The sequence below is a fragment of the Bufo bufo genome, chromosome 3 (genome assembly GCF_905171765.1).
Source record: "Bufo bufo chromosome 3, aBufBuf1.1, whole genome shotgun sequence".
Taxonomy (NCBI): domain Eukaryota; kingdom Metazoa; phylum Chordata; class Amphibia; order Anura; family Bufonidae; genus Bufo; species Bufo bufo.
The window spans coordinates 355,408,737-355,429,915 of record NC_053391.1 but is presented as its reverse complement, the minus strand read 5'-3'; the positions used below and the strand labels follow the sequence as shown (position 1 = coordinate 355,429,915).

At 40.4% G+C, this 21,179-nt stretch overlaps 1 protein-coding gene across 2 annotated transcripts in view; it reads right to left on the bottom strand.

Annotated features, from left to right (window-relative positions):
* Window positions 1-12,288: 12,288 nt before the first annotated feature.
* LUZP1 (leucine zipper protein 1) overlaps window positions 12,289-21,179 on the bottom strand; it is a 117,601-nt gene continuing 108,710 nt past the window's right edge. For both annotated transcript variants that reach the window (XM_040424507.1, XM_040424508.1), the window contains exon 6: window positions 12,289-14,994. The gene's annotated coding sequence lies outside the window, so the exon portion shown is untranslated. The remainder of the gene's footprint in view (window positions 14,995-21,179) is intronic.

The window sequence follows — 21,179 nt, the reverse complement described above, 5'->3', positions numbered from 1 at the left end:
GTGAAGGCGTATGCTCCACAGACCGGATCCGTTTTTTTGTGGATTATTGTTCTGACAGATCAGGGGGAGGACAAATTAATCAGTGACGTCAACACAAACTTACTGCTGACACCCTCTCCACTCTGTTGGGGGTACTCTACTTGTATAAGTGTTTAATAGAACAGGTTCTGATAACATCTATATGGAATCAGCTGATGACAATGTAAAAGAAGTGCGCGTCTTCTTGGCACCAACATCAACCTGTAAGATTGAGTTCATAGTTATTTGGTCAGTTTTCGCCCTGTGACTGCCCAAATAAGTGAAGTGTGCAGTGATTCTAAGAACGACCCCTGTCATCTGCATGTCATACGGACTCACAGTAATATTTCACTACCAGAGCAGACTCCCTATGCGTGTTACTACAAGGCACAGTGTTCTACACCACTATAAAGGCTCTTAGCAGCCAGGAAATAGACGTTTTTTAACGTAATCGAAAAATTCGCTCATCTCTAATTAAGATCATTCTCTGTGTAATTATATATAGAAAGATAGCCATTAGTCACTAATAGTTGTACACAGGGGAGGTGTTATCAGTGATTGATAGCATTCTCTGTGTAAGTGTGTATAGATAGATAGCTGTCAGTCACTGATAGCTGTACGTGGGAGAGATGTTATTAGTGAACGATAGCTGTGCAGAAGTCTGTCTTAAAGGGGTTGTGTCACTTGAGCAAATAGCATTTATTATGTAGAGGAAGATAATACAAGCAACTTACTAATTTATTGCAATTGTCCATATTGCCTCCTTTGCTGGCTGGATTCATTTTTTCATCACATTATACACAGATGGTTTCCAAGGTTACGACCAACTTGAAATTCATCAGTGGTGGTCGTGCTTGCACATTATAGGAAAAAGTGTTGGCCTATCTGGTGGCCAGGACAGTGGTAGCACACATAAGCTAGTGCTTTTTCTTATAGTGTGCAAGCATGACCACCACTGATGAATTGCAGGGTGGTCATAACCATGGAAACGTTTCCATGATCAGTGTATGTGGCGAAACCAACCTCGCCACTGGGTTTCGGAGGGGCCTGGCTACCAGCCTCTTGCCTCAGGTTTATGGCCCATACTAACTTTAAAGGAGAAGACAGACCGGCCGCACAGCTTAAATCTGTCTTTGGAATTGTATTTTATGTTATGTGAGGGTACCCAGATAGCTAATTTTATTGTATTAGTGTAGTCTGAGTGCCATTCACCTAATAATATGCACTCAGACTTGAGCTATCTGGGGATATGTTAAATGTCTGTGTTTACTGTAAGGGTTGTGACATTGCATGTTTAAATGGTGATTTCTGTCCTGTTGTCCCCACATGTGTATTGGCGATTTCCCTTTGTCTTGAGAGATAATTGAATTACTCCTCGGGTGTCTCCAGGGCAGAGAGGAGGAAACCATGATGCATTGTGGGGATGTATTGTGTCTGTGTATCCTGAATTGCTGCATATCTGTCCTGTGTCACAGTCTTCCTTCTGGTCCCCTAGGGGCATGTCCACCAGATGGGGACCTGCATAAATACGGGCAGGTAGCCCTCAATAAAGTGTGCCTGTTTTAGCCATCATGTTGAGGCTGGTGTTTGGGTAACTGATCAACACTGGGGGATTGCTATACGCTGAAGATTTGCTATACTCCCCTGGCTTTACTACTAGCTCTTGTAAGAGCTGTTCCTGCTCTCTGGTTTTAGGAGAGGTTCACCCACCAGAGCCTGGAGCCTTGTCGTAGGTCCAGGGTGGGTAGGAGACGGTGAGACCTCAACCAAGCTTCGGCGGTTCGTGGGGTCTGCAGTGCGTACGGTGTCAAGTGGAGTGCTTGGAGTCCTCGGAAAGCACTAGGAGCTTCTATCAACGGAGGTACCCAGTAGGGGTGCCAGGAGATCTGTTACAGTGTATAATATGATAGAAAAATTAATCCAGCCAGCAAAGGAGGCAATATGGATAATCACAATACATTAGTAAGTGGCTTGTATTATCCTCCTCTACATAATAAATGCTATTTGCTGAAGTGAGAAAACCCCTTTAAATTACAAGTTTTGCTGAATCTTTTCCCACAAAACTATATATAAATCTGCTCAGCTTCTCCTGCTCTACAACATGTTGCATTTGCATTTTGTGGCGACAGCTCCTCTTTAAGGGCATGGCTACACAGCGACATTTCTCATGCAACAATAGGATTTTCGTCCGACTGTTGTGTCGCAGTGTGACACCATTGATTATCATTAGAAAAATGTCATGCAACAGTGCTACTATCAGGGCTAGTCTACACAATGACGTGTCGCCCGATCGTAAACTTCCTGGCGACAGACTAATTTCAAAGGAGTTTTCCAGGAGTTCCTTACTTAGGACATATCCTTAGGATAGTTCATCAATATCAGATAGGCAGAGAGCCGACTCCCACACTCCTGCTGGGCAGCCATTTTCAGATGCTTCAGCATCGGAAAGACACCTCCATGCACGGTGTATTGGCTGTGCCTGGTTACTACCGCACTGCTCAAATTCAAACAGACAGACAGATCCGTTCTTGCAATGCATTTTTAAGATGGATCAGGATCCTCATCAGTCTTAAAATGCAATCAGTTTGCATGCGTTTTGCCGGATCCGGCAGGCAGTTCCGGGGACGGAACTGCCTGCCGGATTCCTCTGCCGCAAGTGTGAAAGTAGCCTCAAATATCAATATATCATCCATTTTCAACAAACTTCTAATTTAAAGTCCACTCAACGGAGTGACTTAACCCCCATTAATATGCAAGGCGACATTTAGGAACTGTTAGGGAGGTAGGGAAGGGAAATTTGTGAAATATACTTACGTGAATGCGCATTTACCATTGCCTCTTCTCTTTTATAGATCCTGGACAGCCGTTATAAATTCATCCAATCAAGTTTCTTTATTTAGCCTCCTGCCAATTATTGCAGTTACCTTGGAGCCGACCATTTCCACCTTTGAAGCAGGTAAGTACAATTAATTTGAAAGATTTTTTAATACAATGAGAGGTGTCATGACATCATGGCTCCCCTCATTGTATTCACAATATGTATCGCTCCATGAGGTCATCTTCTCCGTATTATATATTAAATAAAATTCAAACACAACTCAATTAAGTTGAATTAAATTCTTTAATATTAAATGTTGGGATATATAGGCCGCGATGCTTATTATGTTACCTATATTAATTATTCACAAAATATCCAAATCCATTACTTTAAATATCAATATATCATCCATTTTCAACAAACTTCTAACTTCAACAGAGTGACTTAACCCCCACCGCCAAATCGCAAAGCCTAAAAATAAATTTAATTGAAAGCTTTTTCAATCATTCTGAATATCTGAATTAAATATGTTGTAACCTATATCAGATAACTTATCTTTCAATGGGTGGTATAGACCTCTGGTGAATCCATTCAATTCCCAGTGCCTGTAAGAATTTTCCCCAATACTAAACATGAATTTTTCCATTTGTTTATTTATTCTTTTGCTTTTTTTTTTTTCCATGAATGCAAGATCTTTGTAAGGCTACTTTCACATTAGCGTTTTTCTTTTCCGGCATAGAGTTCCGTCACAGGGGCTCTATACCGGAAAAGAACTGATCAGGCATATCCCCATGCATTCTGAATGGAGAGTAATCCGTTCAGGATGCATCAGGATGTCTTCAGTTCAGTCATTTTGACTGATCAGGCAAAAGAGAAAACCGTAGCATGCTATGGTTTTATATCCGGCGAAAAAAAACTGAAGACTTGCCTGAATACCGGATCCGGCATTTATTTCCATAAGAATGTATTAGTGCCAGATCCGGCATTCAAAATACCGGAATGCCGGATCCGTCCTTCCGGTCTGCACATGCGCAGACCTTTAAAAATAAGAAACAAATAAATATCGGATCAGTTTTGCCTGATGACACCTGAAAAACGGATCCGGTATTGCAATGCATTTTTCTGACTGATCAGGCATTTTTCAGACTGATCAGGATCCTAATCAGTCTGAAAAATGCCTGATCAGTCAGAAAAAATGACATGCGTTTGCATACAGTTTGCCTGATCAGGCAGGCAGTTCAGGCAACGGAACTGCCTGCCGGAATCAAACAACTCAAGTGTGAAAGTACCCTTAGACCATGCAAATTTTGGTATAAGATCAGAAAAAATTACTTTAGGATTTCCAAGTAATTTACGAACTTGAATATTATTTTCTTTTAGCTCAAATATTTCATGGGTTTGTTTTGATTTTTCCCATTTCATTTGAACCAAACTGCAAGATAACTAAATTAGGTTTAGGCCATCTAGACAATAGGATTTTGCATTCAGCTAATAAGTTGATCTTTTTAAACCTTGAACCGATCTCCATAAAATGGAATAGTTCTCTGGAAAACCCAAATTTATTGATGATTTTCTGACTGTTGATCTTCTTTATGCCAATTATACTGTTTTGTTTCCCAGGATCCAAATTATTTTCTTTGTTCCTACAATTTAATGAACAATTAAATTAGGACGAATGTAAAGCTTAAAATTTGGATTTCCATCTACCTAACTTTTTTTTATAACGCTATGATCTAATCCAATTTGTGCAGCGTAGGTAGCAGCTCCAATCCGGAAAGAATGTGCTGTTATTTTGCGTTCATTAAGGCCAATATTTTTCAAACACATTTTGAGAACATAATTAAATTGATATATTGTCATTGGCATCCCATCCAAATGAATAAATAGGGGACCATTGATGTTCTTTCTAATTAAAAGCCGTTTAGTAATGTTTTCTACTGGGCAAACTGATTTAATATGGAACTTATTAAGATGAATAAAAGTTCCTTTGCCCATTTGATCAGTTTTGGACTTTTTTATATGAAGTATTGTTACAATTAACATCAGAAATGAATAAAGGCGAGATTGTTTTTTGCAGCCAATTCGCTTACTCTAAGAACTGCAAAAAAGGCTAGAGAATAGGCCAAAGAAAAAAGGTACGTTTGGAATTACAAACTATAGGTAATTGAATAATTTCTTTTGTAATAGTTCTATAGAAATAGGCCTATTTTTTTCCCTTCTCACAGATTTTTTTACTGATAATTTCAAAATAAAACAGATTATAAAAAGTAAGGAATTGAAACCTTCTAACTTAAAAAAATAATAATTAAATGCCTGATAATTTTTTTGAAATGGCACCAGCTTGTAACCTTTTTCTGGAAAGATATAAATTTGATCTGTTTTGGGAACAGAATTGTCGATTTTTTGATTTTTGCAAAAAAAGATCTCCATTCTAGCCATGCGGCTGAATATGCAGCCCATGTATTTACAGCTAATACATTTTTAATTTATTAGTTAATTTTCTGTCAGATTCCATAGTTGAACAAGGCATGGTATTCCAATTTTCGGGGCTTGAGGTACCATCGCAAAGAACTCTTTGAAACACTGTAGAGATAAAGAATAACTATATTATATTTCCCTGGAATCCAGATTTTATTTTGTAAACAAATTAAAACCAATTTACGTAATAGTTTACTATGTCGGATTTGGAAGGAAGACAGTTAATAGCATATACTACACCCAAATTGTCTGAGTGTAGGAGAATTCTTCCATTTTGGAATTCATGAGACCAGATAAATAGTGAAACTAATACTGGAAATAATTCGATGAAAACTAAAATTGTGTGTAATTGTTGTTGATCCAATCTGTAGGCCAGTTTTCAGCTGACCAATTATAATTGTAAAAAGGTCACATAACCTGTAGCTCCTGCTGCGTCTGTGTATAAAGATAGTGTATCAGAATTGATTAATTCTTTTTGCCATATTGTGTGTCCATTCTTTTAAGAAATTGAGCCAAATACTGATGTCGTTTTTTTATTTGTTTTGTTAATCTGATGTGAGAATTGCCGGCTGTAGCTGAATACATTCTTTTAGAAAAAACTCCCCATGGGAATCACCCTTGAAATAAAATGCAAAGAACCTAGTAGTGATTGAAGTTTTCTGAGTGTTGTTTTTTTTTCTTTAATAGTTTTAAGAATTTTTTCATCAGGAATGCTGAATTCCATGGTGACAGTGTTTATATGAATACCCAGAAATTTCAACTGTGTAGTTGGATAAACTGTCTTGTCCATGGCCAGTGGAATATTAAAGAATTTTGCTATATTAAAAAATGTATTTAGCAGTGCTAAACAAGTATTAGATTCCTTTTGACCTATGAACGAGAAGTCATCCAAGTAATGTAGTATATAACCTTCATTTGAATGCAATTCCAACATCCAATGTAAAAATGTTGAGAATGCCTCAAAGTAGTGGCAAGAAAGGGTGAAACCCATGGGAAGTGCCATATCATAAAATAACTTACCTAAAATTTGAAAACCTAAAGAGTTGTAAGGAATTGGGTTAATTGGTAAAAGTCTGAAAAGCAGATTTGATGTTGGCTTTGGCAAGGAGAGCATTTTTCCCTGCCTGTTGAAGGTAGGACAATGCTTGATCAAATGAAGCATATTTTACGCTTGCTTTTTTGCTTAACTATCGAATCATTTAAGGAATTATTTTTTGGGTAAGATAAGTTGTGGATTAGTCTGAAAGAATTTTGTTCCTTTTTCGGCACTAATCCAAGTGGTGATATCCTGAAATTTTTAAATGGTGGTGTATTAAATGGGCCCGCCATTCTGCCGGCATGCATTTCCGATTGTATTTTTTATTTTACTGTGTCTAAACTTTTTCTTACAGAAAGATGATTGTCTACCATAGTGTAGCCTGGACCCGAATATTCGGGTATGTAGAAATCATTGGAAAACCCATCAATTAATAGAGTGGACATCTGTTTGGGTACATTTTTAGCCACTGAATTATTCTTAAAGTATTTAGAGGAGTCACCTTGCTTACTTGATTGCTGTTCTTTAAATAAATGAGAAAAGTTAATGCCTTGTTTTCTCAAACATTTTGAAGCTGGATGTGCTCCAGAACAGTATGAGCATTCATGTCTATCTGCAATTATTCTGCCATTTGCAAAAGTTGTCATTAAATGCAAAGCAGATTCCTTTTCTGAATGTGCTGTAATTGTTAGGTTGTTGGCAAAAGGAATGACTCCTCTGTGGTAGCATCAAGTTTAGCCAAGGTCCTACATCTTTACTACCCCAATTTAGATTTTTGTAAACCGATAATTTTTGTCTGAATGATTCATCGTAAAGAAACCATCCATATCCTCCGAAATGTTTGTATGTTTTTAAAATTGTGTCTACGTGAAAAAACAACCCATTACACAGATTGTTTTTCCCCTAAGACGGTGTTTTTCCCCTAAGACGGCTGCATAGATGCAAAATGCTTGCATCAAGTTAAAAATTGACCTTTGTGGTTTCTTTTTATCTTCATCAGTTTTTTTCTCTTTTCTGAATCAATCCTTAAAATTTTCTCTAGCTGAAGGTAAAAGTGTAAAAATGTCTACATATTCTTTTTTCCAAATTTTTTCTTTTCCACTTTGTGTTAGGTGGAATCCAAGCAGTGAAACTTGGCATGTCAGTGCTTCTTTAACAGAAGTTTATTTTATTTCCGTGCCAAATTCCAGCGCTGGGATTGTATTGGTCAGTATTAAAGTTGGACTTTGCAGCATCAGTTGCTATCACCTTGGGGTTAATAAATTCTGAATGGTAATTGGATGTTATGCAGTGTTTTTTTTGTCTGAAGAATCTGACCAAACAAAACCTGTTTGGTCAATAGATTCTTTTTAAAAGAATTGTAAAAATTAATGAAATAAAAGTTTTTTTTGTCTAATAAGAGTCATTACCAATGGCAGCATGATCTGTAACAGTGCACTGTGGGATACAGTCACTTTGATTTAACATATGAGAAGTCTCACCTAGAGCAGGGGTTACCGTTGGAGAAGTGACGGTTAAAAGCTGTGAGGACATCTTTTTTGCTGGACTGTTGATTAACGATATATTCTGTCGCAGATGTGGCTGTAAAAATTACTTTGTTCTTCTTCCCATGTGGATTTGTGGTAAAATTTAGACGGAGAATAACTCTTTTCTACGGCGTTTTCTAGGTGGCAAAGTATCTTCAGTGTCACCGTGCAAGCGTGTGCCGGTGACAGAACAAAGATCGATGATCTCTGGGCTAGCGCTGGGTACTGCGCAGTGGACTGGATTAGTTGCTTGCAGATTCATCTCTTCTGTTTCCAAGAATCAGCTGTTTAAGAAGTTCTTCCATCCTGAAGGTTAGTGCAGGTCTTTGTGAAATATACTTATGTGAATGCGCATTTACTGTTGCCTCTTCTCTTTTATAGGTTCTGAACAGCAGTTATAAATTCATCCAATCAAGTTTCTTTATAAAGTTTCTTTATTCAGCCTCCTGCCAAATATTAGTTACCTTGGAGCCGACCATTTCCACCTTTGAAGCAGGTAAGTACAATTAATTTGAAAGATTTTTTAATACAATGAGAGGTGTCATGACCATCCCGGGACCCCAACAAATCTGATATTGATGACCTATCAATAAGTCCTGGCAAACCCCTTTAAAGCGGTTGTGTGCCCGCACTCTTCCCCCCAATGCGACATCGGGAGTGGAGAAATGCAACAATGTTGGGAGGTTTGGTTGCTGAGGCAACCCTCCCAATGCCTATTGAGTATTGTGCATGGGTCCTATTCCAATTTATAGGACCTGTGCAAAAGATTTTCTAGGCTTTTAGTTGCCTTGGTAATGTTACCATCTAACGTGCAGTTGCCAAAATGTCAGATCAGGATGGAGTGTATACCTGCAGAATCCCTTTAATTTCATTGCTACAATATTAGCCCTAGTGCATGTATGTCTCGTCTGGGATACAAAAGTTAGACTAAGCTCTAACGGAGACCATTTTAGGCCTCATGCACGTATTAAAAAAGAACATATTTTCTTTTTCCGTGTCCGTTCTGTTTTTTTTTCCGTATATGGAACCATTAATTTCAATGGGTCCGGAAAAAAAAAACAGAAGTTACTCCGTGTGCATTCCGTTTCCGTATGTCCGTATTTCCGCTCTGCAAAAAAAAATAGAACATGTCCTATTATTGTCTGCATTTCGCAAGGATAGTACTGTTCTATTAGGGGCCAGCTGTTCCGTTCCGCAAAATCCGAAATGCACACAGAAGTCAACCGTATTTTTTGCGGACCGCAAAATACATACGGTCGTGTGCATGAGGCTTACGCAACAGGATATTAAATATACACACACTACTCAAAAAGTTAGGGATATATGGCTTGTGGGTGAAATTTCAGGATGAACCTAAAATGCACTCTTACCTTTACAGGTGAACTTAATGTGACTTTCTCTAAACTCTTTAATGCACGTCTAACTGTTCAATGTTTCACTACTTTTTGCACAACTTGCTGTTCTCTAACAGGGAGCTTAATGGCAAAATTCCCAACAGGTGTTTGATTCATGAATCGCCCAATACATTTCCTGGTTCAATTAGAATTGGTATTTAAACACTGCTGTTCACTGGTTAAAGTCAATTCATGCTGATCAGAAAGACCCTTTGTGAATGGTACAGTGACAAGCCCATACTACTTGAATAACATCATTGTGCCTCTGCATGAACAACACAGGCCTAATTTCATCTTCATGGTTGACAAAGTGCCAGCTCATCGAGGTTACATCATGAGGGAATGGCTGCTGGAGACTGAGGTACCTCAAATGGAGTGGCCTGAAAACCTATGGGATCAGCTGAGTCGCCGTGTAGAGGCTCGTAACTCTGAACCCCAGAACCTCAATGACCTGAGGGCCGCCCTTCAAGAAGAGTGGGATGCCATGCCTCAGCAGACAATAAGTTGATTTGAGAACAGCATGAGACATCGTTGTCAAGCTGTAATTGATACTCAAGGCCAAATGACAAGTTATTGAAACATTGACATGTTTTGTGGGGGTATACCCGCCACTGTTTGCTTTAGTTTCAATAAATTGAGATGAGGAAATCACCATTGCATGCTTTACGTAAAGCCCGACTTTCGTGATATAATATCACTGTAGCGTGACCTTTTTATGTTTTCCATAAACTTCACCCGACAGCCAAATCTCAAACTTTTTGTGAGTAATTATATATATATATATATATATATACATACATACATACATCCATACATACATACACACAGCTGCAGTATTTCTTTGGTTGTGACGATACATGCCATTTTTGGAATCATTTATTGAAAAAGTGTAATTTTTTAAAATAATGCTACATGTCGATAAAGCCCAAGAAAAGAACTCCTGCACAATTAAAATAAGTTATTTCTTTTTTAAGAAACCACTTTTTCAATAATGTAAAGTTATCAGAATAAAACTAAACAGGCAGAAACTGCATCAAATTTATCACAGTGGTGCACGGTGTAAGATAAATTTGGTGCACTTTTCTGCATATATTAAGACAGTGTTGAACATTCACATGCGCAAATCTTTATCCCCCTGCGCTGGAGTAAAAGACGCCTAATTTATTAAGAGGCAGATGCCAGCAACTCAAATCTACGGCAGCCAGGGTCTGGTGTAAACTTGAGCTATAACTTATGCCAGTTTCTGGCATAAATTATAGTAAATCCAGCAGGCTGTGATAGGCCCTGGCCCTATTCATACCACTTATAAAAGTAGCGAGAAGCTCAGGAAGTCCCAAATTGTTGCCCAAATTTAGAGTGCACCATAATTTGCGGCCTCTAATGCACATCAACATTTTGGGTGAAAATAATGGTAAACACAATTAATAAATATAGAGCAATTTACAATTCTTCTTAGACACCCACATTCTTAGATACATTTTTAGACCCTTTTCAAATATGTCTAGTGAGGCATAACATTGCCTAAAACACAAATGTGATACATGGCTAGTATATCACTTTTTTTTTTGCTAACTTGTGCAATAATTCTGGCAATTTCTCAAGGTAATTCAAAATTCTATGCAAGGCTTTATCTATAGGTGATGCTTACCCACCATTTCTCTGAATAGGTAACCAGTATCAGATCAGTAGGGGTCCGACCTGGGAACGCTGCCGATCAGCTGTTTGATAAGGCACTGGCACGAGCACCGATACCTTCTTAAACGACTGTATAGTAGGGGTCATCGGTGTCTGACCCCCATCGATCAGATACTGATTAGCTATGCAGAGGATAGGTCTTCATTGTAAAAGTATCGTAAGCCCTTTAAGATTAGCAATTTTGTACAAATAGACCTGTAACACAAGCTCATAAGGAAATCAGTGCCGGTTGTTTTTAGACGGCTTCGGAGACACTTCCTGTTGATCACAGGTTCTGGGTGTTCAAAATGCTACAAAAGGGCAGTTTCACTCAGTGGTGAAGAGTTGCCATGTATAGTAAATTGAACTAAATGTATTAAGTGTTTTAGACACTTGTGTTTACACAATCTCAAGATCTGAAAGAAACCTGAAAATTGAAGCCATGTGGTAGTATAGTATGGGCGCGATATTATGGATTAGTACCTCATGCATCTATAATGTCATGTACATGAAGCCTTAGGCCTCATGCACCAGCTGTAATTAGGATTCAAACATCATAAATATAAATCACTTTTTACTATTTTACACAGAAGCAAACAAAAATAATCTACAAAAACTATTGATATGTTAAAGAGAGCTTGTCAGCAGTTTTGACTGTGCTAAACTGCTGACGGCACTATGTAGGGGCTTGTGAGAGCTGGATAAACAAACTTTTGTGGAGCTTTTGTTATCAGGATAGTGTATTTTTATTCTGTCAGGTCCTGCCTGTAGTGCTCTCTGCATTAAAGCAGCGTCACAGCCGCTCTGAGTAACAGCTGTAGTGATCTCCTGGTTGGATGTTACAGCTGTCACTCAGAGAGGAGAGGAGGGGCTGTGTGTCAGTTCAATGTGGAAAGCACTTCACAGCGGAGTACCACCTAGTACCACCTACTGAGCACTAGCAGGAGCACCTGCTGGCAGAATAAGACCGAATACTCCTACTACTCCCGATAATAAACAAAAAGCTATTTTAGTCCTGCTCTCCGAGCCCCTACCTAATGCTGTCAGCAGTTTGGCTGTCAGCAGACTGACTTCCTTAAAGTCATTTATACCATACAAAATAGACAAAAACATACATATGTAAAAACAATTTTTTATTATCAAAGATTGATAATGGACAACTGTACAGGCAAATTCAAGTGAAACAAATGATAGGCAGAGCAACAACACAGGTTATTAGACATCTTATATGAAAATAGAGTTTTATTTTTTCATACGTTATACATATGGCCATCCCAACATTGAGCTCCAGGATGCACTTGGATCAAACTATGAGTGCATGTGAAGTCAAGAGGATTTTTTTTATATTTTTTTTCCATGGAGATAAGTTTCCTAGTCGATGCTTAGATACAAACCCGTTGGCAATAGTTTGATGTGAAGCATAACCAGACATATTGTGCATCCAAGAAGGCAACTTTTAGGTCTCCTTCGGTAACGGTTAGCGGCGAACCACAGATTAAGTGTGCAGTACGCCGCTTAGTCCATAATACTTTTATGGATCAGAGATCATGTGCAAGAACAGGAATGATGTGGTTACATTGCTCAAATGCTGTGTGCCAACCAGTAGCATGACTGTTTAAGCAGACAACCATTATTTTAAGGAACTCCGCATAGTGGCAGAATAATGTACTGCAACAGTTTGTGACACAGATGCTATTGTTGTGCAGTCATTTTCCTGGTCCGAATTACATTCATGCACAATGTAACCATTTAAAAGCAAAGTGTTAGCATTAATGTGATTTTCCACTGCGTTCACAGGTTTCTCGCAGCTTCCACTGCTGCAGTGTCTTCCCTCTTTCTTTTAAAGAAATCTGCTAGTTTCTATAGTCCTTATAAAAATATAGTGGAGATACAACTGTTCTATATGTACAGAGTAGACTGTAGCTTCCATATCCAGACTCACAAAAAATAAACTACTGCCCTGACATTATAAAGCAGCGGTACAGCATGTAACACGGTCAGCTGAAGGGGTCAAACCCCTCAAATATGATCAGGGAAGATTCCCCAACCCCCCCAGTTCTGGTTACAGCTGGAGATAAATTATACTTCTGTACAATATAAAGGGTTGACATTAAGACATTACAACATTCTGAATGCACAGTTCTTATGCGAAATAGATTATGTTTAATGTTGGGCATAGCAGAAAATGCAAGCAACACCGATTCATGCATGCTAAGTTACTACTCCATGGTCACAAACCCCCATGTAGTTCACCCCATACCATTTGATGTTAAGTCTAAAGGACTCACAAACAGATCGGCCAAACAATATACTGTAAGCTTCATAAACATCTGCGAGAGTCAATCGTTTGGTGGCACAGGATAGAGTTTAAGTCATCAGGTAGTGACTTGGTCACATAAAGGGAATCGGTCACCGCTCCAGAATATTTTACATCTTTCACGTCTCCAAGGGGAACACACAAGGGATTATCCTCAATCTTGCTTTGGGTCATTTGAGACAGACTGGTTGCTAAGCAGACAATGCCTAAGCATCCCTAGTAACCAGACTGTCTCAATTCAAGGAGCAATGGCACTGCGCTGAGAGCCGAGATGGGGCAAGAAGGCTTGCCACTGCCAGTGTTATACTCTGCTGCCTTTTAATTGGATTTCTGTAATTATAACTTTAAAATTATGATTACAGTTATGAATAACGAAAGAAGAGAATTAGTGGCAACACGACAGGAAAATAAACTGTATGTATACCAGCCAAAAGTCCTCCTTCATGGGGACATCCTGTCACTTGTTCTCCTTAAGAAGTCATCTAGCATCTGTAGTAAGAACAAGTCAACCAGTCCGATATTGCATTGCTAAATATAAGCCAGTGCTAAAAATGAAGATTTAGAAAGCAATTTTGATAGGACTCAAATATGAAGTTGCCAATCTATATTTAATACAGTTAATAGAATTGATAATGTACAAATAAATACTGCATATATATATTTCTTAGCAAAAAAAGTATGTAAATGACACTCAACGCTATCTGCTGGTGTAAGGGACAAGTCTTTGCTGGCCTTTGTACAAGACGACTCATCCATCAGCTACATGTCTGAAAAATACATCTACATTCATGAGGATGTATGGAACTAGTGACATCATGGGGACTTTAATATATGAATGTTTACCAGCCACAAAACTGCTTGCTAATACCGAATATGTGCAGGTGACTAGTAGGTAAAAAAAAATATATATATATATACCACTTTTAATATAAAGTCACAATTTCTAAGTGCATATGATGCAAAATCATTTGATTCCTTTGGTTTCTTTTCCCACTGCGATAATCTTAAATATTAGTACATAAGACACAATACATTTTATTTAGTAGTCTTGTATACAATTTTGAATTTTAATAAAAATAAAACCATGTTTAAAAACAAAAAAAAATCCGTTTTTAAAAACCTTTGCCGACAATAGGACCGCATCTATTGACAAATGCAAAAACGCTGGATGTGGAACAAATACAAGGGTGTTCACATGCTCCTATATACATACACAATGCGCTGCAAGAAACAATCTATTTACTGGTCATTTATACAAAAGTTACATGCTTAGCGTTCACTTACACAACCAGACTGTACAGACAATATGCTCGCACAATTTCCTACTTGTCCTGCACATATTATAAGTTAAAGTGGATTTTATAACATTGTACTCTCAGTACCTACATAATTAGAAGCAGTAGCCATGCAAGCAGCCAGTTTTCCAATATATAAAAATCTCTCTCTTTATATATATATTTATATATCACACAAAAAAAGCAATTTCACTACTTAGTATTATATACAGCTGCAGTATATGTGCCCTTGTTTTTACCCTGAGATCATGCATTCATTCCCTTGCCAATTTCATTGATAAAACTAAAAAAATAAAGAGGAGGGAGGGCACAAGCAAACAAGATGGCTGAGGTCCTTTCTTAGTACTAGGAAGTGCACATTGATGGGAAACCCAACAGGCATACACAGTGTCATCTTCAGAATTTCTGACAAAGTCCATTTTCTTCTAGAACACAGACCTGAAATCATAAGATGGGAAGGGTTAGATGAGACCTTTCAGAGTGCAACTATACATAATACTCATTGTCTACCATGTGCATGGCCACTGGCCCAGCTGTCAACCCAAGTCAGGAAGGGTAGGCAGGTTTCTTGCTATGAGCAGAATACATTTTTCCTTGAAAAGTCTGTTCAATCATAGCAAAGGAAAAAAATAAAAAAATAAAACTGATTTCTATAAATCATTCACGGTCATCAATAATTCGATTTTCAGAACCAAGATCAGGGGAATCGGCCAGTGTCTCATTTCCCTTGCAGCAGTTCTCCAGTCTGGCTAGTGGATATAGGTTTCAAATAGGGGGACTGTCTACTCTGATAACCAATGTAACCCAGAGGATAACCTGTTTCTGGCAACAAATCCCTAGATAGACAACTTCATAGACCACATTGGTGTAATTTATTTCGTAACTGCACCGGATAAACAACCCTCAAAGTGCCAATCAGTAGGTAGGCACTAGTAAAGCTCTTTCACCGATTAACCAAAACTAGTCTACTCACATTGCTTTTTTACTGACTGAAAGATACATGTCAAACAGCGACACAAATGCCAAATGGGAGAGCTTTAAATCAATTATATTGCATGTTCTTCTAGGTAACAAGTACACCCCAACAAGCCTTACAGCTACTGTTGTAAAAGGCAATAAATACCAAAAAAGGGAATTTTGGAATATAAATCTGAGCAGCCATCTTTAGCTTTGGAAAATTACCACAAAAAGGTAATAAATCGGCTAAAATACAAAATGTATGGCAGGTAGACAAAGAAAGCACAACCTATCCCCAAAAAGTATGTAAATGCTAAAAAAGTCCTAACATCTAGGACAGTGGTAGCGAACCATTTAGAGGCCGAGTGCCCAAACTGCAACCCAAAACCCACATATTTATTGCAAAGTGCCAACACAGCAATTTAACCTGAATACTACAGTCCAATATAGTATATCTTTATGTACTTTATAATTTAGATATAATATCCTGCCTACGATCAATGGGCTGCCTGTGCTGTTCATTGTGTGCCCTGGGCTGATAAATGGCAGGAAGAGTCTAGGGCAGATTGGTACACCATAGACTTTTTCCAGGGTGCCCACAGAGCGGACTCTGAGGGCCACCTCTGGCACCTGTGCCATAGGTTCACCACCACTGATCTAGGACCTCCTAGATAATGGTAATGAGGAGTTGGTTGCTGGGGCTCAAGTGAAGGCTGAGCTACTAAATAGGTTCTTTATAGAAAAGAGTAGCCAGTGCTGTTAACCAGTAGCATAGTTAATTGGCTGAATGTAGATGTGACTGAAGCGAAGGCTGGGTTCACATATGCGTTGTGAACTCTGGTAGAGGAACAGACTACTGGAGTTCACCGTATTGGCATAGCTGGATACTGCCTTGCACCACTGGATACCATTGACTATAAAAGGGGTCAAAATGGAGATCTGGCCACTTTCCAGCATAAATGCTGGCCAAAAATACTATATGCAGTATTTTTGATCAGCTGAAAGCCGGCATTTATACCGGTTCCCTGTTCGGATCACATTATAGTCAATGGGATCTGATGGTGCACGGCAGCATTCAGCTGTGCCAGATATAGTTCACTCTGGCAGTCTGTTTTTCTACTGGAACAGACTACTGGAGTTCACAAAGCTTATGTGAACCCGGCTTAGGTTAAAGTAAATGTATACAAGGCTCCAGGTACAGATGGATTACACCCAAAAATCAACTCAGTTCAGTTATTGCTGTGACCCTGTTCATAATATTTAGAGATTTTTTAATGAATGGTACAGTGTCAAGTGCCTGGCGTAAAATGCTCATTTTCAATAAGTGATTTTTTTTTCTGACTCCAAACCCTCTCTAGCCACCCTGCATGTTTCACTCAGTCTCACACAGTCCCTTTAAGGTCTATACAGTGGATATAAAAAGTCTACACACCCCCTGTTAAAATGTCAGGTTTCTGTGCTGTAAAAAAATTTGACAAAGATAAATCATTTCAGAACTTTTTCCACCTTTTGATGTGACCTATAAACTGTACAACTCAATTGAAAAACAAACTAAAATCTTTTAGGTAGAGAAGAAAAAATATTAAAATAAAATATGGTTGCATAAGTGTGCACACCCTTAAACTAATACTTTGTTGAAGCACCTGATGATTTTATTACAGCACTCAGTCTTTTTGGGTACGAGTATCAGTATGGCACATTTTGACTGGGCAAGATTTGCCCACTCTTCTTTGCAAAAACACTCCAAATCTGTCAGATTTCGAAGGCATCTCCTGTGCACAGCCCTCTTCAGATCACCCCACAGATTTTCAAATCGGATTCAGGTCTGGGCTCTGGCTGGGCCATTCCAAAACTTTAATCTTCTTCTGGTGAAGCCATTCCTTTGTTGATTTGGATGTATGCTTTGGGTCGTTGTCATGCTGAAAGATGAAGTTCCTCTTCATGTTCAGCTTTCTAGCAGAAGCCTGAAGGTTTTGTGCCAATATTGACTGCTATTTGGAACTGCTCATAATTCTCTCTAGCTTAACCAAGGCCCCAGTTCCAGTTAAAGAAAAACAGCCCCAAAGCATGATGCTGCCACCACCATGCTTCACTGTGGTTATGGTGTTCTTTTGGTGATGTGCAGTGTTGTTTTTGCGCCAAACATATCTTTTGGAATTATGGCCAAAAAGTTCAACCTTGGTTTCATCAGACCACAACACCTTTTCCCACATGCTTTTGGGAGACTTCAGATGTGTTTTTGCAAAACGTAGCCTGGCTTGGATGTTTTTCTTAGTAAGAAAAGGCTTTCACCTTGCCACTCTACCCCATAGCCCAGACATATGAAGAATACAGGAGATTCTTGTCACATGTACCTCACAGCCAGTACTTGCCAGATATTCCTGCAGCTCCTTTAATGTTGCTGTAGGCCTCTTCGTAGCCTCCCAGACCAGTTTTCTTCTCATCTTTTCATCAATTTTAGAGGGACGTCCAGTTCTTGGTAATGTGACTGTTGTGCCATATTTTCTCCACTTGATGACTGTCTTCACTGTGTTCCATGGTATATCTAATGCCTTGGAAATTCTTTTGTACCCTTCTCCTGACTGATACCTTTTAACAATGAGATCCCTCTGATGCTTTGGAAGCTCTCTGTGGATCATGGCTTTTGCTGTCAGATGTGGCTAAGAAAATTTCAGTAAAGACCAACTAGAGCAACTGAACTTTATTTGGGGTTAATCAGAGGCACTTTAACCACCTCCGGACCGCCTAACGCAGGATTGCGTTCCAGAGGTGGCAGCGCTGCGCAGAGTCACGCATATACGAGTCATCTCGCGAGACGCGAGATTTCGCTCAAAGCCGGCCCGCGCATGCGCATCGCGGGCCGGCAAAATTAAAAGAAGTATTTCGTCACCAGCCTGCCAGCAACGATCATTGGCTGGCAGGCTGGCGATTTTCAAAAAATCCAATCCAAAAGTCATATAACAGATCATATTAGTAAATATGATCTGTTATATGGCTTGTCTGCTCCTGTGCTGGTCCTTTTCGTCGGTTGGATCCAGCACAGGAGCAGACTGAACTGTGAGTAGCACCAACACTTCACCTTAGCCCCAGATCACCCACCTGCACCCCAATTAACCCTTTGATCACCCCTTTGATCGCCCCTGTCAATCACTAGTGAAAGGAAAAAAAGGGATCAGTGTAAACTGTCACTTTTTTTTTTTCACTGGTATTGGCTGTTAGGTTTTAGGGATAGTTTAGGCCCCTTGGTTAGGTAGTTGGCGTCAGTTAGCGCCCACCCCACCGCACCGCAGTCACTTTTATTCGCTGTTTAGCGTATCGCTAATCAGCATTTGTACTTTTATAGTATCTGTAAGTGATCAAAACTGATCACGGTCAGATCTATAATAGTATTAGTGTCACCTTAGCTCGCCCTCCACCCAAAACGCAGTGTTTGCCCGATCAGGCCTGATCGGTCGCCCACACGTGCGTTCACCCACGCCCGCCCCACCGCAGTGACAAAAAATATATATTTTTTGATCACTGCACATTCACTTTACACGCACTGCGGCGATAAAAAAATCAGTTTTGATATTTTTTATCAACCGCTGCAGCCTCCGGTACTTCGCTAGCCTCCCCTTTGTAAGACAGGTTTGCTTTTTTTCTTGGGTAGTCTCAGGGAATACCCCTAAATTTAGTAGTCCAAAATGTCAAACAGGGGGTATTCTTCTGAAGAGGCCTACAGGATTCTGACCCAGTCGGATGAGGAGTGGGAACCCTCATCTGACGAATCTAGCGGGTCAGAATATGAACCTGTGGAAAGCAGTGGCTCTCTGACCCAAAGTTCGGACGAGGAGGTGGAGGTCCCTGGCAGCACCAGGCGTACCCGGCCCCATGTCGCTAGACCACAGGTTACGCAGGATCCGCTTCAAGAGCAGCAGAGTGGGGCTGTCGCTGCCGGATCACGTGGTGAGGCATACACCAGCAGCGCAGCCCTTCCTGGACCTAGTACCAGCACTGCCGTACAACCTGGTGAAGTAGCGAGCACCAGAAGGGCAGTTGAAGCTGGTACGGTGGCACGTGCAATAGTTACCCCGTCGCAGCCACCGCACAGACAGGCCCGTAGAGCCCCTAGAGTCCCTGAGGTGCTGGCAAATCCTGATTGGCAGTCACCAACTTCAGCCGCACCAGTAGTTCCCCCTTTCACCGCCCAGTCTGGAGTTCGGGTTGAGACGGCTCAAATCGGTTCGGCCCTGGGACTTTTTGAGCTGTTCTTGACTGCGGAGCTCTCGGACTTAGTCGTGGCAGAGACCAACCAGTATGCCACACAATTTATAACCGCTAACCCAGGAAGCTATTATGCCCAGCCTTTCCGGTGGAAACCAGTCCAAGTTTCCGAACTTAAAATTTTTTTGGGCCTTCTCCTCAACATGGGCCTGACAAAAAAGCATGAATTGCGGTCATATTGGTCAACGCACCCAATTCATCACATGCCCATGTTCTCTGCTGCTATGTCCAGGACACGATTTGAGACCATCCTGCGTTTCCTGCACTTTAGCGACAACACCACCTCCCGTCCCAGAGGCCACCCTGCTTTTGACCGGCTCCACAAAATTCGGCCCCTCATAGACCATTTCAACCTGAAATTTGCAGATTTGTATACCCCTGAGCAAAACATCTGCGTAGACGAGTCCCTAATACATTTTACCGGGCGCCTTGGCTTCAAACAATACATCCCAAGCAAGCGTGCCCGGTATGGGGTCAAATTGTATAAGGTCTGTGAAAGGGCCACAGGCTATACCCACAAATTTCGGATCTATGAGGGAAAAGATCAGACCCTGGAGCCGGTCGGTTGCCCTGACTACCTGGGGAGCAGTGGGAAGACAGTCTGGGACTTGGTGTCACCCTTATTCGGCAAGGGGTACCATCTTTATGTGGACAATTTCTACACAAGTGTGGCCCTCTTTAGGCATTTGTTTCTAGAACGGATTTGCGCCTGTGGCACCGCGCGAACTAGTCGCGTGGGCTTCCCCCAACGGCTTGTAACCACCCGTCTTGCAAGGGTGCAGAGGGCTGCCTTGTGTAACGAAGAACTGCTCGCGGTGAAATGGAGAGACAAGCGTGACGTTTACATGCTCTCCTCCATTCACGCAGACACGACAATCCAAATTGAGCGAGCAACCCGTGTCATTGAAAAGCCCCTCTGTGTCCATGACTATAATGCGCTCATGGGAGGGGTGGACTTCAATGACCAGATGTTGTCTCCGTATTTAGTTTCCCGCAGAACCAGACGCTGGTATAAGAAGGTGTCTGTATATTTAATTCAATTGGCGCTCTACAATAGTTTTGTTCTCTACAGTAAGGCTGGGAGAACAGGATCCTTCCTCAAATTCCAGGAAGAGATCATCGAGAACCTCCTTTACCCAGGAGGTTCCGTGGCCCCATCCACCAGTGTAGTTAGCCGTCTACACGAGCGACATTTCCCCAGTGTCGTTCCTGGTACCTCAACCCAACCGTCACCCCGAAAAAGATGTCGTGTCTGTAGCAGGAGTGGAATAAGGCGTGACACCCGCTATTTCTGTCCTGACTGTGCTGACCACCCTGCCCTATGCTATGGAGAGTGTTTCCGGAAGTACCACACACAGGTACACCTAGCATAGGGATCACATCTCACAGGACAGGCACACAGG